This window comes from Macaca nemestrina, chromosome 1, assembly GCF_043159975.1.
Source record: "Macaca nemestrina isolate mMacNem1 chromosome 1, mMacNem.hap1, whole genome shotgun sequence".
In the NCBI taxonomy this organism is placed as follows: Eukaryota; Metazoa; Chordata; class Mammalia; order Primates; family Cercopithecidae; genus Macaca; species Macaca nemestrina.
In genome coordinates this window covers 16,383,704-16,398,848 of record NC_092125.1, presented here as the reverse complement: position 1 = coordinate 16,398,848, position 15,145 = coordinate 16,383,704, and the positions used below count along the sequence as shown (strand labels likewise).

The following is a 15,145-nucleotide window of genomic DNA, read 5'->3' as shown; positions in this document are numbered from 1 at the left end:
TTATATCAACAGAAAATCACATAACATATCATCAATTTAATAGGCGTTGCAAAAGCCAAACAATTTTAAACTTCCTTTTATTTAAAGAAAATTCTTTAATCAACTAATAGATAGTCCCTAGATATAAAGAATATTTAAGAACAATAGCTAGTCTTACATTAAACTGCTAAAAAACAAAATAAGGCGGGGCGCAGTGGCTCATGCCTATAATCCCAGCACTTTGGGAGGCCGAAGCCGGCAGATGACCTGAGGTCAGGAGATTGAGTCCAGCCTGGTCAACATGGTGAAACCCCATCTCCACTAAAAAATACAAAAATTAGTCGGGTGGTGGCACACGCCTGCAATCCCAGCTACTCAGGAGGCTGAGGCAAGAGAATTGCTTGAACCTGGAAGGCGGAGGTTGCAGTGAGCTGAGATCGCACCACTGCACTCAGCCTGAGCAACAGAGTAAGACTCCATTTAAAATAATAATAATAATAATAAACAAAAACAAAAGTAAAAGCTAGAGCATTCCAGTTTAAATTGGAAACAAAACAATGATACTCTTTTTTACCATTATTCTTTAACATTGTTCTGGAATTTCTAGTCAATGCAATAAAATCTGACAGAAATAAGACATTATTATCAGAATTATAATAATATAAAGATACCAATATTTTTAGACAATACTTAGCATTTTCCACGTATAAAGCTATGTTGTTTAAAGTCTGTCTTAGTCCATTCAGGTTGTTATAATAAAATACCTTGGATGGGTAGTTTATAAAGAACAGGTCTGGTGTAGTGGTTCACACCTTTAATCCCAACACTTTCAGAGGCTGATGTGGGAGGATTGCTTGAGGCTAGGAGTTTGAGACCAGCCTGGGCAATACAGTGAGATCCCATCTCTACAAAACCAAAACAAGGTGGGGCACGGTGGCTCACATCAGTAATCTCAGCAATTTGGGAGGCTGAGGTGGGCAGATCACCTGAGGTCAGGAGTTCAAGACCAGCCTACCCAACAGGGCAAAATCCTGTGTCTACTAAAAATACAAAAAATTAGCCAGGCGTGGTGGTGGGTGCCTGTATTCCCAACTACTTGAGAGACTGAGGCAGGATAATCGCTTGAACCCGGGAGGCGGAGGTTGCAGTGAGCCGAGATCACGCCACTGCACTCCAGCCTGGGCGACAAGAATGAAACTCCATCTCAAAAACAACCAAACCAAACCAAACCAAAACAAAAATCCCTAGAATTTACTTCTTATAGTTCTAGAGGCTGAAAATCCAAGATCAAGGCACTGGCAGATTGAGTGTCTGGAGAAGGCCACTTCCTCATACATGATGATCTTCTCACTTTAATCTCACATGGCAGAAAGGGCAAGGCAACTCTCTGGGTCTCTTTCATGAGGGCCTGAATCCCATTCATGAAAGTGGGCCCCTCATGACTTCATCGTCTCCCAGAAGCCCTGTCTGCTAACACCACCACCTTGTTTCAGCATAGGAATTTTGCAGAAGTTGGAGGTGGGACACAAACATTCAGACCACAGCAGTCTTATCAGAAAAGAGAAACAGGTAAATGCACATAAGATGATTTTGGGAAAGAAAGCTGATTACTAGAAACCAGCAAGATTATCCAGTGAATGATGATTGAAATCCCAGATTGTCAGGCTGTGAACCAGTCCGAGCTGAAGGCACCCCTTCCATCCTGGGATGGACTGTGGCCAGAATTCAAACTCAAGGTCTGGGCACTACTGTCTTTCCCCATAACTTGAAACCACGAGGTGCCTGCAGTTGACCACTCCCTGAAGACCTAGCTTCAAAACTCAGACAGCTTAGTGTCTAACTCTGGTAGTAAACATGTTCTCCATTTACAACCACTCTCATGCCTACACTATAAAGAGATAGAGTAGCTGATGGGGAGAGGACGTCTTCCCCTGGGCACAGCATCTCGGTCATTTAGCCCTCTGGACCCTGCACACCTCACTGAGGAATGATGACAGAAGGGGAGATCTTGCGCCTTCTCTTGTTGATCTTTGGTGTGGACATTCCCCAATAAAGTCTGTTCCTTATAGCCATACCTCCTGACATTTGGTTAATGTCACCTGCATTTTCACCTTTAGTCCCCAGTACGGGACAAATTCTGTTCATTCTAGTTAAGGCTTCTGGAATGGCGCAGCCCAGGGTAGGAGATCACTCCTTGCGTGCAGCAGGGGCGGGTCACCTGGCTGAATGCGATTGTGGTGCCTACATCACAGACCACAGGAGCCCTTGGCATCGGTTTCCATAGGAATGGGAGACTGAGGGAGATAAGACTGCCTAGGATTCAACCCCTTAGCCTTTCCTCAGGAATCTACAGTTCTTTTAAGAGGTAAGGGTAAAAAAGGATGGCAGAAAGCCTCAAAACTACACTTCCCTCCCATCCTACCCCCAATAGAAGTCCATAGTATCTTATTTAGGATTCTTACATCATATCCTCTGTAAGTAAACTTGGCCTGTGGTTTCATGTCTTTACTTAAAATGTTGGTATTTTGTTCATTATGGATCTTTTTGCACTAACTTTGAGTTTTTACAACATGGCATTTAAATGGTATTTATTCTGATTACTTCACTCTAGTCTCTACACTTCCTGAAATTCTCAATTAGGCCAAGTCCTCTTTATGAATTGGAGCAGCTTTCCATCCCCTCTCTGAGGAGGTGAGTCTCCCCTGACCTGGAGAACCCATAATGGCCTCCCCAGAGAGGGGTGATGATCCCCCTAAGCAGTATCTCCACCTCCTTTCACCATTTCTAGCCCTATGACCAGTCTCAAGCCAGAACTCAGACTAACCCATCTGGTGAGTATGTCCTGATTGTTTAAAGTGGGCATCATGCTAATTGGACTGGCTTCTGTGCTGAATAGCCAGTGCTCGTCTGTTGTTAAATATGTTGGCTCTTATCCAAACATGGCTAATCAATGTCATAATAGTATGTCAAAGTGATCAGCATTTTTCTTTAAAAAGTCTACTTGATGTCATTGATATGTTGAATTCTCCTACAAGAATTGTGTTTGTCTATTGCTAATTTGACTTGTAGCAGTTTTGTCTCCAGATAGATATATATTTTTTTCACAATTCAGCTTATAAAGTTTGGAAGAAGACATTCACAATTTCATTACCAACTATAGTTTTTAAAATTGGAAATCTACCTATAAAACTGTCTGGACTGGATGATTGTAGAAAACTTGAAATATAGAGAAATAAACAAAGAAAACCATAAAAACTCCCTATAATCCCTCAGCCAGAGGCAGGTCTTATTAACATTTTGGTTGTATATTTTATGAAAACTAAGATTACAAACAATACAATACTTTGTATCAGCTATTTTCGTTATCCATCACACTGGAGAATCAAAAGAATTATCAGCTGTCTGAAGGTGGCAAATTGCTTAAGAGACACATGAGCGTATTCTCTGAGCTTTGGAGGTAAAATCACCAGAGAACCGAAAACAGAAAGGGTCAGGGATGGTGGCCTTTTGGGATGGATGTTCTGGAGTGAGATTGAGGGGGCAGTTTATTTCTTATTTTGCACCCTTCTGTTGAATTTTGAATTTTAATGTGTTTATATGTTTCTTCTTAAATGATAAAATATTTATAATAGATTTTTAAAATATATACATGTTTGAATATTAATAAAAGAGGTACAGGAAAATATGGAGAAAAGATGGATGAATATATTGGACTTCAGGATTCTACATATTTACATTCATATGTAAAATATGTACATGCCACTTCAGAACATATGTCAGGAGCAAGGCTATGGACATACATGATTCTTTCATTTTATTCACTAATTCATTTATTTTATTTTTAGTAACAGTAATACATATAATTGCAGAAAATGTAAAGGATAGAGAAGTATCTGTAACAATCCTAGATAGCCTTATCTAAAGCCAGATTCTATTAACATTTTATTCTGTATTTTATCAATACTAAGATAAAATATGTATTATTTTTCATCTTTTTTCACTTAGTAAATACATTAGAAATATTTTTTCCAATGTTCTTAATTATTTTTTTGCATTACCACTAGTAAATGCTTTCACAATAATCTGTATGCTATAACTGACTTTAAAAACTTCTTGTTTATGTAGTTGGTTTTTCCTTTTCTTTTTGCTGTTATGTCAGGTTCTGTGGATAGATGGCTTGGATCTGTAATTTACTAATTGTGCATTTGTGAGTAACTCACCTAATGGCTAAGCCTAAGTAGTCTTCTTTGTTTTTTTTGTTTTGAGATGGAATTTCACTCTTGTCCCCCATGCTAGAGTGCAGTGGTGTGATCTCAGCTCACTGCAACCTCCACCTCCCGGGTTGAAGTGATTCTCCTGTCTCAGCCTCCTAAGTAGCTGGGATTACAGGTGCCCACCACCACATCTGGCTAATTTTTGTATTTTTAGTAGAGATGGGGTTTCACCGTGTTGGCCAGACTGGTCTCGAACTCCTGACCTCAGGTGATTTGCCCGCCTTGGCCTCTCAAAGTCTGGTATTACAGGCGTGAGCCACTGTGCCCAGCCAACTCTTCTTCACTGATGAAAATTATAAAGAGAGTGCCTCATGAGGTTTTTACAAGGCTGAAATGAGATAATGTATGTTACAACTTTAGCATAACACTTGGCACATGGTAAGCACGGAATGAATGACAACTGATTTTATTCAAAGTATTGGCATAAACATACTTGTAGATAAATTCCCAAGCACATGATGATGTTTTTGTTTAGATGAAATCTTAACAGGTAAAATAGCTGAATCAAAGATGTATTCATAAAAGTTTTGATAGGTGTGGCTAAGCTGTCGCTGGGGAACATTAACAATATAGCAAAGATTCTTTTGCCTGAAATACAGTCGTAGGCAGCTTTCACTTCCTTTCTTTATCAGCTTGTATAATTGGTTAAAGTATTATTTATTTATTTTGAGATGGAGTCTTGCTCTGTCGCCCAGGCTGGAGTGCAGTGGTACGATCTCAGCTCACTGCAACCTCCGCCTCCCAGGTTCAAGCGATTCTCTGCCTCAGCCTCCTGAGTAGCTGGGATTACAGGCGCCTGTCACCATGCCTGGCTAATTTTTTTGTATTTTTAGTAGAGACGGGGTTTCACCACCTTGGCCAGGCTGGTCTTGAACTCCTGACCTCATAAGCCACCTGCCTCGGCCTCCCAAAGTGCTGGTGTTACAGGAGTGAGCCACCGCTCCCGGCCAAGTTTTATTTTTTAATTAGCCACTTACATAGACAAACACAGCACCTCATTTTAACTTATTTCTTTAATGACTAAAAAGGTTGAAGTTGCTCATATTTCCCATAAATACTACTTACTAGTACATTTTTGAGAGTTATTTGTGTTTTGCCTATTTTCCTATTGGATTTGTCAGAGTTTTTTTTTTTTTTTTTTTTTTTTTTGAGTTTGAAAATCGTTTTACATAGCCAAAGACTAGTAATTTTATGCCTTCACTGAAACCTTCACCCCATCTGGAGTTTACTGGGTGTTTGGCTAAGTGAATTTTATTGTTTCTAAGTAGTCTATTGCATAAGGCCTCTCTTATCAGGCGAAGATACAAACCTGGACCATTAGGGTTTTCCATCAAGTTTTAAAGTCTTCAAAGCACAGGAAGTCATAGAATTCAGTCATGAGCCAGAATTGATAAATATCACAAAAGAGTGAACATATTCTCTTAAGCCTAGACTTAGCTAAAACCCCAGGACAGCAACTTTTATAATTTGTAAACCACTTTTTCAAACTACTTAAATCCTTAAAGGTCAGACACATGGAAAGAAGCACAGGGTTCTAGCCTCTCAGGTGAGCAAACACAGATCAAATGTAACGATGTTTCATTCATTTCTTTTAAATTTCACTGTTGACAGCTTCATCTCAAAGTTACCCAGTTTCTAAGCTACAAAATCAGCAACTAAATCGCCTTTTACTGGAGAGAACCTTGTTGGGGGTAAACCATAAAGTAAACTCAATTATGGAGTACATTATTTTATTATAACCATGGAACCCTTAGGGAAGCCAGAGAATGCTCTTGCTGATTAAAGGAGTAGAATATATAAATAGAACCTATAAATGTAATATACAAAAATGTATGTGTGTGTGTGTGTGTGTGTATTTTTCAAACATTGAGAACCCCAGTACAACACCTTTAATTTATACAGAAACCAAAGTGTAGGACTATAGTCTCTAAATATGTTTTCATTTATACTCTTAATAAAAATGTGTGTATATCTGTTTATGAATTGTAATTATGTACTATTTATTAAAGTTTAATGTACCTTGTAAAACAATACATGCTCAATTTTTTTTTTTTTTTTTTTTTTTGAGATGGAGTCTTGCTCTGTGGCCCAGTCTGGAGTGCAGTGGTGCGATCTCGGCTCACTGCAAGCTCCACCTCCCGGGTTCATGCCATTCTCCTGCCTCAGCCTCCCAAGTAGCTGGGACTACAGGAGCCCACCACCATGCCCGGCTAATTTTTTTGTATTTTTTAGTGGAGACGGGGTTTCACTGTGTTAGTCAGGATGGTCACGATCTCCTGACCTCATGATCCTCCTGCCTCAGCCTCCCAAAGTGCTGGGATTACAGGTGTGAGCCACTGCGCCTGGCCCACATGCTCAAATTTTTTAAATGGTTTAATGAAAATAGGCATAACTAGAAATTCTGGTATTCCTCTTCCTTACCCCAGTGGGTCATCTCAAACACACGCATGCCCCCACTTTGAAATCACCTACTTAGAGTTAACTAACTCATCCATGGCCATATGAGGGGCAGAACAGAACTAGAATTATGGTCTTCTAGCCCCAAGCTGTATTTATTGCTACTACATTATCCTGCTTCCTATCAAATATATACCCAAGTTAGAACTGGGCCAAGGTGAACTGGGTTAATAGTTTTCACTCTTGTAAAGTCTCTACTTTGAAATATCTTATAACCACAAATAACTGAACTTTAGATTTAAGGCTAATATTAAAGGCACACTTGTGCTAACTTAGAATCCCCCAAATTGACTTTAAGGTTATATCTGAGGAAAAGCTCCAAATTATTAATTTTCTGCCAGTCTAGCATAACCCTGACTTAAACCTGTGGTATATTCTTAGAAAGCTCCTCCACCCCTACCACCATATACTTCCTGAGCCATCTTTAAAAATTCTGAAATTATAACACAAAGAGATTTCTTTAGGAACATAAGTGTGTCCTCTCGCTCTTGAAGAAAAAAAAAAACAAAAACCAGAGGTCATATTTTTCTCAATCCAAATATCCTCACAGTTGCAAATAACTTTACAACTTCATAAACTGAATTTCTGAAAAATGTCTAGTTTGATATGACCAGAATTCTCCTTAACTAAGTTACTAACTAAAACTGGAGGTTTTATACTTCAGAAAGAGCTAAGAAAAACAGAAAAGCTACAAGGTATAGCTTCATGGAAAGTCGTGATTTTGTCATTGGGATGAACACGAAAGGATTATCATCAGAACTCCAGGCACAGCATGTTCTTAGTCACTTAGCTCAAGCGTTTCTCAAACCGGGCTCACATTTACAGTCGCAGGGCTCTGAGTTCTCTTGAAGGATTGTGTGGGCATCTGCATGTGCCTGCGTGTGCATGCACTTTCGAAGCATGGTAATCTGACGTATACCTGTGTGGTATGCATATCTGGACAGTCTGAATGGTCCTGTTAACCGCAAGTGCTACCATTCAGTTTTCAGTGCTTGGCTTTGCATTTGGGTCTGTGACTGCAGTGGTGCTGAATAGGGCTGGCCTTATTACTGTGGGCTAAATTTGTCAGGACTCCGTTGCTGATCATAAAAAACGAATCCAAACTAGCTGCTCTGCAAAAGAGACAGGGATACCTACACCAGAAGTCCTGTGTCCTGCAAAGATCAAATGTGGTTAACTGAGGAAAAATCTTTCAAGCCAGAAGTAGCAGAGTACACACAGTCTCACAGATTTTCTTTAACCCGATGAGGGATGTGCCAGGGCCAGGCAGTGGGAGAATGCCCGCACCATGCAGGGACTCCACATCTATAATGCGCTACATTTTTTTTTTTTTTGAGACGGAGTTTCACTCTTGTTGCCCAGGCTGGAGTGCAATGGTCCAATCTCGGCTCAGTGCAACTTCCGCCTCCCAGGTTCAAGCGATTCTCCTGCCTCACCCTTCTGAGTAGCTGGCATTGCAGGCATGCACCACAATGGCCAGCTAATTTTTTTTATTTTTTATTTTTAGTAGAGACAGGGTTTCTCCATGCTGATCTAGAGCTGGTCTAGAGCTCCCGACCTCAGGTGATCCGCCCACCTCGGCCTCCCAAAGTGTTGGGATTACAGGTGTGCACCACCGCACCCGGCAGTCTGCTACATTTTGATAGGAGACATCTATGTGGTGCTGTAACGGTGGAAGCTCCTTGCTCAAGAACTTGGCATTTCTGGAAAGAGACAGCCTCTGGGGCGCAGCAGCCAGTGTCGTTCAGTTCTTCTGTGGAGCTCATGCAGGCCTGCAAAGCTAGATCTTGTGAAGCTACTGAAAACGGGTAGAAAATGAGCTTACAAGGCTACTTGGACTTGTTTATGCTCACTAGCTGAAGCTAAATGAGAATATTTATTGGCACCCCTGTCTTCGCACGCCAAGGGTGGCGGTCACCTCGAGACCCAGTTGATGTCACTAAGACGGTTCATCTCTCGGTTACACTGCTTGCTGTGTGTGGATCACACTAACAGGCTTCCTCCTCCGGAGGTGGGAGTGGGTTGAGGGTGAGGTGTGGTGGGGATGGCCACATTAGAGCACAGGGTTTATAACACCCATGTGAAACAACCTTAGAGGAAAGAAAGAGCTACATTCTTTCAGTAGCCAAGTATATAGTACCAGGGAAGGGATCTAATTGCACCTGCTGGAGTCACTTGCCCACTTACACGACCAGAGGGAATGAGTGTTCTGTTCGGCAATTCTAGGTCACGTGGGGACTCTCTTGGAGGCTAAGATACTATGCTTTGCTGCTCATTGGCACACAGGAGTTGGGAAAGAATAGCTATCCAAAAAAAAAGGGATGTTTGTGAGCAAAGAATCAAACAATGTCTTATACTTGGGGAAAGGAGAAGAGAACAGAACAGGCTTAATTCAGAAGTGATGCATTTGAGCTGAATAAATGCCAGATGGCATTGCCTCACGCTATATAATTAAATGATTTAAACTATATACCAGCCTATAATTTAAGTAGTAGTTTGAATAGAAGGAAGTGGTGGCAAAATTAAGTGATCTCATGGCATATGGTGGCATGCCAACTCTAAAAACAATAGCTTTATAGCATCAGTACCATATTCATACTGTTATTTAGTTCCATCAAAGCGGAATCAGCCACCATGTTAAATTAATGCTATGCATTTTTATTGGCTTTTTTGTATTTAATTAATAAATATTTTATTTTTGCTTTGCAAATGTATGCTTGGCTTTATGTTTTATGTATTTTGCTAATATTATGGTGCAATTAATCTCAGGCAATCCCAGCTTTGACTGTTCTTCTTTTATAAAACATCCATATATTACTTAATTCTGAGAAGTCTCACTAACGTATCTATTTCATCCAGTTTCTTTTCTTTTGCAGGCTAAATATTAAATTCCCTCCACTTATATGGTATAGTTTTAAGTTCCTTTAGACCTGGAATTCCCTTGGGGAGTGGTATGCTTTGGCAGGCATATTAGGATCATCTGAGCAAACAGCACAGGTGCCCCTCACCTTCTGAAATGCTCTTCTGTAAGTGAGCGTGCCCCATTGTTGAGAATCACTGCCATAAAAACTCACTTTAACAATGCAACATCTCATGTGTCTCAAGAGTCCTAGGTATAAAATAAGGCAAATGTCATGGTTTTAGAATATCAACTCCCTTAAGTGTAGCACCCAGAACTATAACGGTCTGTGTATGCTATAGTAGCTAAAAAGCAGAGCGAAGTGCTTCACTGAGATCTACAGTTGAATGAATTGCCTATCTAGTTCTCAATTTGTCTCTCCCTTTACTTTGAATCTCCTGCTACTGACTGTGGTAAGCAGGGAGTGGGCTGCCCTGATCCTCCTTAAAGGAAGAATGTGCTGCTCTGCTGCCAGCTTCTTCAGGATCTGCCTGGGTCACAGAGGCCACCTGGTCCAAGGTCCATGACCTTCCAGCGGGACTATTTGGCCAACCAGGGCACATTCTGATGAGCAATCGTAGCTCCAGAGCTTCCCACCAAATCAGCCAAAGATTCACTGGGTCTGTATCACACAGTTCAACATCTTCCTCTATTCACTCCTGCTTCCGCCCCCTTCTCTTCACAGGTGTTGGTCTCTAATAAACATCTTGCACCTGTAACTCCACTTCACCATCTGCTCCCGGAGAGCCCAGCTGCAACACCAACTTCGTCCCAATACTGGCTGTGCTTTCCTGGCTGCCCTACAACATGCTAATCTTGCCCGACAGTCTAGACAGTCCTGCCACTTTCTTGGCAACTCAATGTACTCTGCTGTGACACTCACCTTGAGGATTCCCGGGGCAGATCCCAAGATACAGGGATACCAAAAAGTATTTTCAAACCAGTAGGCTTGCAAGCATTGTTCTAATACTGAAAGATTCATAGTGACCTATATTTATTGGATATTTATCATGTGGCAGGCACTGTTTAATGTGAATTAATCACAACCGTATTGTCCATACTATTAAAGTTTTTTAGGTGAGGAAACTGAGGCATGCTTCAGTCACCAGTTGGTGAGTTGGTGGAGTTGGGATTTAAATTTAGGCATCTTCACAGTCCACGTGTCTTACTCAATTTTCTCTTCCTCAAATTGAGCTTAAATTCAAGTTTCTTATAGTTCTGGAGGCTGAGAAGTCCAAGGTCAAGGAGCCATATCTGGTGAGAGCCTTATTCCTGGTGGGGACTTTACAAGGTCCCAAGGCAGTGCAGGGTATCACATGTTGAAGGTGTGCAAATGTGCTAGCTCAGGTTTCCCATTCTCCTCTTCTAAAGACACCAGTTCCCCTCCCATGATAATCCATTAATCCATTAACCCATTAATCCATGAATGGCTTAATCGATTTATGAGGACAGAGCCCTTGAGATCTAATCACCTCTTAAAGACCCCACCTCTCGATACTAACATATTGGACATTAAGTTTCCACATCAGTTTTGGAGGAAATATTCAACCCATAGCACCATATTAGCCACTATACCAGTGCTTCCCCAATTTTGGCCTGCACTAGAACCACCTGGAGGGCGGTTGGTGGACCTCACTCTTAGAATTTCTAATGCAGTAGGTCTGAGGTAAAGTCTGAATATTTGCATTTCTAACAAGTTCCCAGGTGATGCTGACACTGCTGTTTCAAGGACAACATTTTGGGAACCACTTTACGTGATACAGCCTCTCAAGTACAATTTCAACTGACATCATGTGAAAATGCATTATCGTTTTCCTCATGATAAATAAGAGTTTCCAAGTGCAATAAATTTGGAAACCACTAATTACACAATATTGTCATTGACTCTCCAGTTTCAGGCTTTCCTCATCTTCCTAGTGCTCAGTCTTTCTCTGTTGACCACATGTGTCCAAGGACATCTGGCAAGAGCATCCTGATTACAAAATCCAGTGTTGCTTTCCCTGGATATCAACAAAAACATGCAATTGATTAATAGAGGCTAACATACTTGAGATGCAGAGTTAGGCACCATAATTAGGCACCATAAATGAGGCTTTTAAAATAGTTGCCATTATTAGCTCTGTCAATCGTTTTAAGGCCAGAAAATGCACAACACAGCCTCATACAGTTTTGTTTTTTTTGTTTTTGTTTTTTTTTTTTTGAGACAGGGTCTCACTCTGTCACCTAGATTGGACTGCAGTGGTGCAATCATGGTTCACTGCAGTCTCGAGCTCCTGGGCTCAAGGGATTCTCCCGCTTTAGCCTCCTGAGTAGCTGGGAACACAGGTGCACACTACCACGCCCGGGTAATTTTACAGACAGAATCTCACTTTGTTGCTCCGTCTGGTCTTAAACTCACGGGTTCAAGCAATCCTCCTGCCTCGGCCTCCCAAAGTGTTGGGATCACAGGCATGAGCCACTGCGACTGGCCCGTCATACAGTATTTTAGAAATTTTGTGAACTAGATTGTGTGAAAGCACACATATTTAAAAAACAACAACATTAGGGTTAAAGTTAAGGATAAAAATAAAATATTTTTTAGTTAAATAAAAGAAAAAGCCATTAAAATGTTTGCAATACTTCTCAATCTTGGAAACATTAAGGTGATTTGTCGAATTATTTTCAAACCATGAATCTTTTTTGGTGCATTAATTCATTTGATTAATATTTAGTAAGCACCCACAGGGCTACAGCCTCGCACTTGCAGAATCATATGGTATTATAATTGTTATAGTAACAATCACTAGCGTTTTTATTGTCCTCACTTTCTCAGGCACTTGAAATCTTTTCCAACCTGAGGCCATTGGTTTCCACATCATCTCTGTGAAGCAGGATCATCTATTATGTTATTTTGTCCCATGTGTACCCTAGAAAGCTAAGGTCCTGAGGACCGGGGCTGCCTCCAGGCCGACTCCTGGTGGAACCACAGGTGGAACTTACAGGGCTGGACTTTCAGGCATCAACCTGCCAAACAACTTTCTGTCTCTGGGGAATTTTCTGTCCTAGGTTTCTATGGCAAAATACTTACCTATCATTTTACTTTTTAAAAAAAGAAAATAATTCTATAAGGAAGTTCGAAATTAAGATTTGTTTTGACTTTCCGGTGATTCCAGACAGGGAATCTACTCCGAGTGTGGCGGCGGGTGCCTATAGTCCCAGCTACTTAGGAGGCTGAGGCAGGAGAATCATTGCTTGAACCTGGGAGGTGGAGGTTGTGCTGAGTTGAGATCACGCTATTGGACTCCAGCCTGGGCAACAAGAGTGAAACTCCGTCTCAAAAAAAACAAAACAAAACAAAACAAAAAAACCCATCTAGGTTTGGAGGATAAAATAAACATTCATAAACTATATAATTCAAAGAGAAGACCAGAATACTTCTTTAGGCCAGGTGCAGTGGCTCACACCTGTAATCCCAGCATTTTGGGAGGCGCAGGTGGGTGAATCACCTGAGGTCAGGAGTTCAAGACCAGCCTGGCCGAAACCCTGTCCCTACTGAAAAAAAAGAAAAGTTATCCAGGCATGGTGGTACAAGCCTATAGTCCCAGCTACTCGGGGGTGCTGAGGTAAGAGAATCACTTGAACCCGGGAGGCGGAGGCTGCAGTAAGACGAGATCGCGCCAATGCACTCCAGCGTGGGCAAGAGAGCAAGACTCCATCTCAAAAAAAAGAAAAAAAATAAAGAATACTTCTTTAAATGCCTGCTAGAGTAAATGAAATATAATATTAATTTCATTTTATAGAAGAGACATTATAAGAAAACATATTACAGTATATTTTAATTGTTATTTGACAGCAAAAATAGTCATTCACAAACACCCACAAATTACAAGCTAACTAAAATAATCTCAAGATATTGATAGATCAAAGGAGCTATGAGTATAGTAAAGAAACAAGAAAAAGTAGAGGGAAGATAAAGGTGAGATAAGGAATGGTGCTCCTTCAGCATGAAAGTATGTTCTGGGTGGAGGTGCAGTGTATGTGAGGGTGATCTAATAGGATGGAGATGCAGTGTGGATGGAGTGTGAACGATCAACATAGAGGTGCTATGTGTGTGGAGGGTGATCTATCAGGATGGAGGTGCAGTGTGTGTGGAGGGTGATCTATCAGGATGGAGGTGCAGTGTGGGTGGAGGGTGATCTATCAGGATGGAGGTGCAGGGTGGATGGAGTGTGAACGATCAACATAGAGGTGCTATGTGGGTGGAGGGTGATCTATCAGGATGGAGGTGCAGTGAGTGTGGAGGGTGATCTATTAGGATGGAGATGCAGTGTGTGTGAGGGTGATCTATCAGGATGGAGATGCAGTGTGTGTGAGGGTGATCTATCAGGATGGAGGTGCAGTGTGGGTGGAGGTTGATCTATCAGGATGGAGGTGCAGTGTGTGTGAGGGTGATCTATCAGGATGGAGGTGCAGTGTGGGTGGAGGTTGATCTATCAGGATGGAGGTGCAGTGTGTGTGAGGGTGATCTATCAGGATGGAGGTGCAGTGTGGGTGGAGGGTGATCTATCAGGATGGAGGGGCAGTGTGGGTGGAGGGTGATCTATCAGGATGGAGGGGCAGTGTGGGTGGAGGGTGATCTATCAGCATGTAGTTATGTGGTGGGTGGTGGACCCATATTTGTAGTAGCTCCTCCTCTTCTTATATGGAAACCCATCCTATTGGGTGTCCATATAAGAACATACGCTGAGAAGGACGTATAGTGTGGGGCTCTAATTCAACATCCTGTTATCTTTGGAAGTCTTCATAGCTAATTACAGTACAGTCATATTAGGGGTTAGGGCTTTAATGTATGAATTTTGGGGGACACAATTCCATGCATGTCACTACCAAACTCATTTCCACAGCAGTTTCACTGTTTTATAATTCCACCAATGGTATAGAAGGCCTCCAATTTCCCCACATGCTTGGAAACAGTTCTTATTTTCTGTTTTTTTGCTTGTAGCCATCCTAATGGATGGGAGGTATGACTATGGCCCTTCGTGTGGGACCTGGGACACGTGAGTTGAATAGCCCACCTCGTATATTAGTTCTTTCTATTTATGACAAGTAGCACTGCCCTAATATGCCGGGTTATGCAGGTGCAAAGCAGGGAAACAAAAGAGAAGACTGACATTTCAAAGAAAGGGGGGAATGATTTAAGAAAATCTAAGCTGAGTGAACAGGGAGTCTATTTTTAGCTAGGTTGGATTACAGTTTCATTCGGAGGTTGCATCTTTTAAGAGTAATCATTTAAAAGAAGGCAGAGCTTCCAACTGCACGGTGTCATTTGCAACCTCTGCCGTGGTTGCAATAGGGGTCTCATGCCTCCTGCTGTCTTGTGGACACTGAGCAATCTTCAGAGAATGTTCACTTCCGGTGCTTGCACAGAAAGGAAACCTGCAGAGAAGTACTGCAAGTCATAAAATCGGCATGGAGAGAAGAACACTTAATCCTGTTTAATCTAACTACCTAAGGCCTTGGATTCAGTCAACCATAACTTCAAAATCTAAGGCAAATT

At 41.5% G+C, this 15,145-nt stretch overlaps 1 long non-coding RNA gene across 3 annotated transcripts; it reads left to right on the top strand.

Moving 5' to 3' along the window:
* Positions 1-678: 678 nt before the first annotated feature.
* LOC105464126 (uncharacterized) lies at positions 679-11,703 on the top strand. Of its 3 annotated transcripts, XR_976658.3 has the most exons (5): positions 679-2,344; positions 2,591-2,670; positions 2,768-2,810; positions 10,295-10,866; positions 11,307-11,703. It is a non-coding gene; the product is annotated as an uncharacterized lncRNA (long non-coding RNA). The 3 variants fall into 3 exon arrangements; XR_976657.2 differs by lacking the exon at positions 2,768-2,810; XR_011610455.1 differs by lacking the exons at positions 2,591-2,670; positions 2,768-2,810.
* The last annotated feature ends 3,442 nt before the right edge of the window (positions 11,704-15,145 follow it).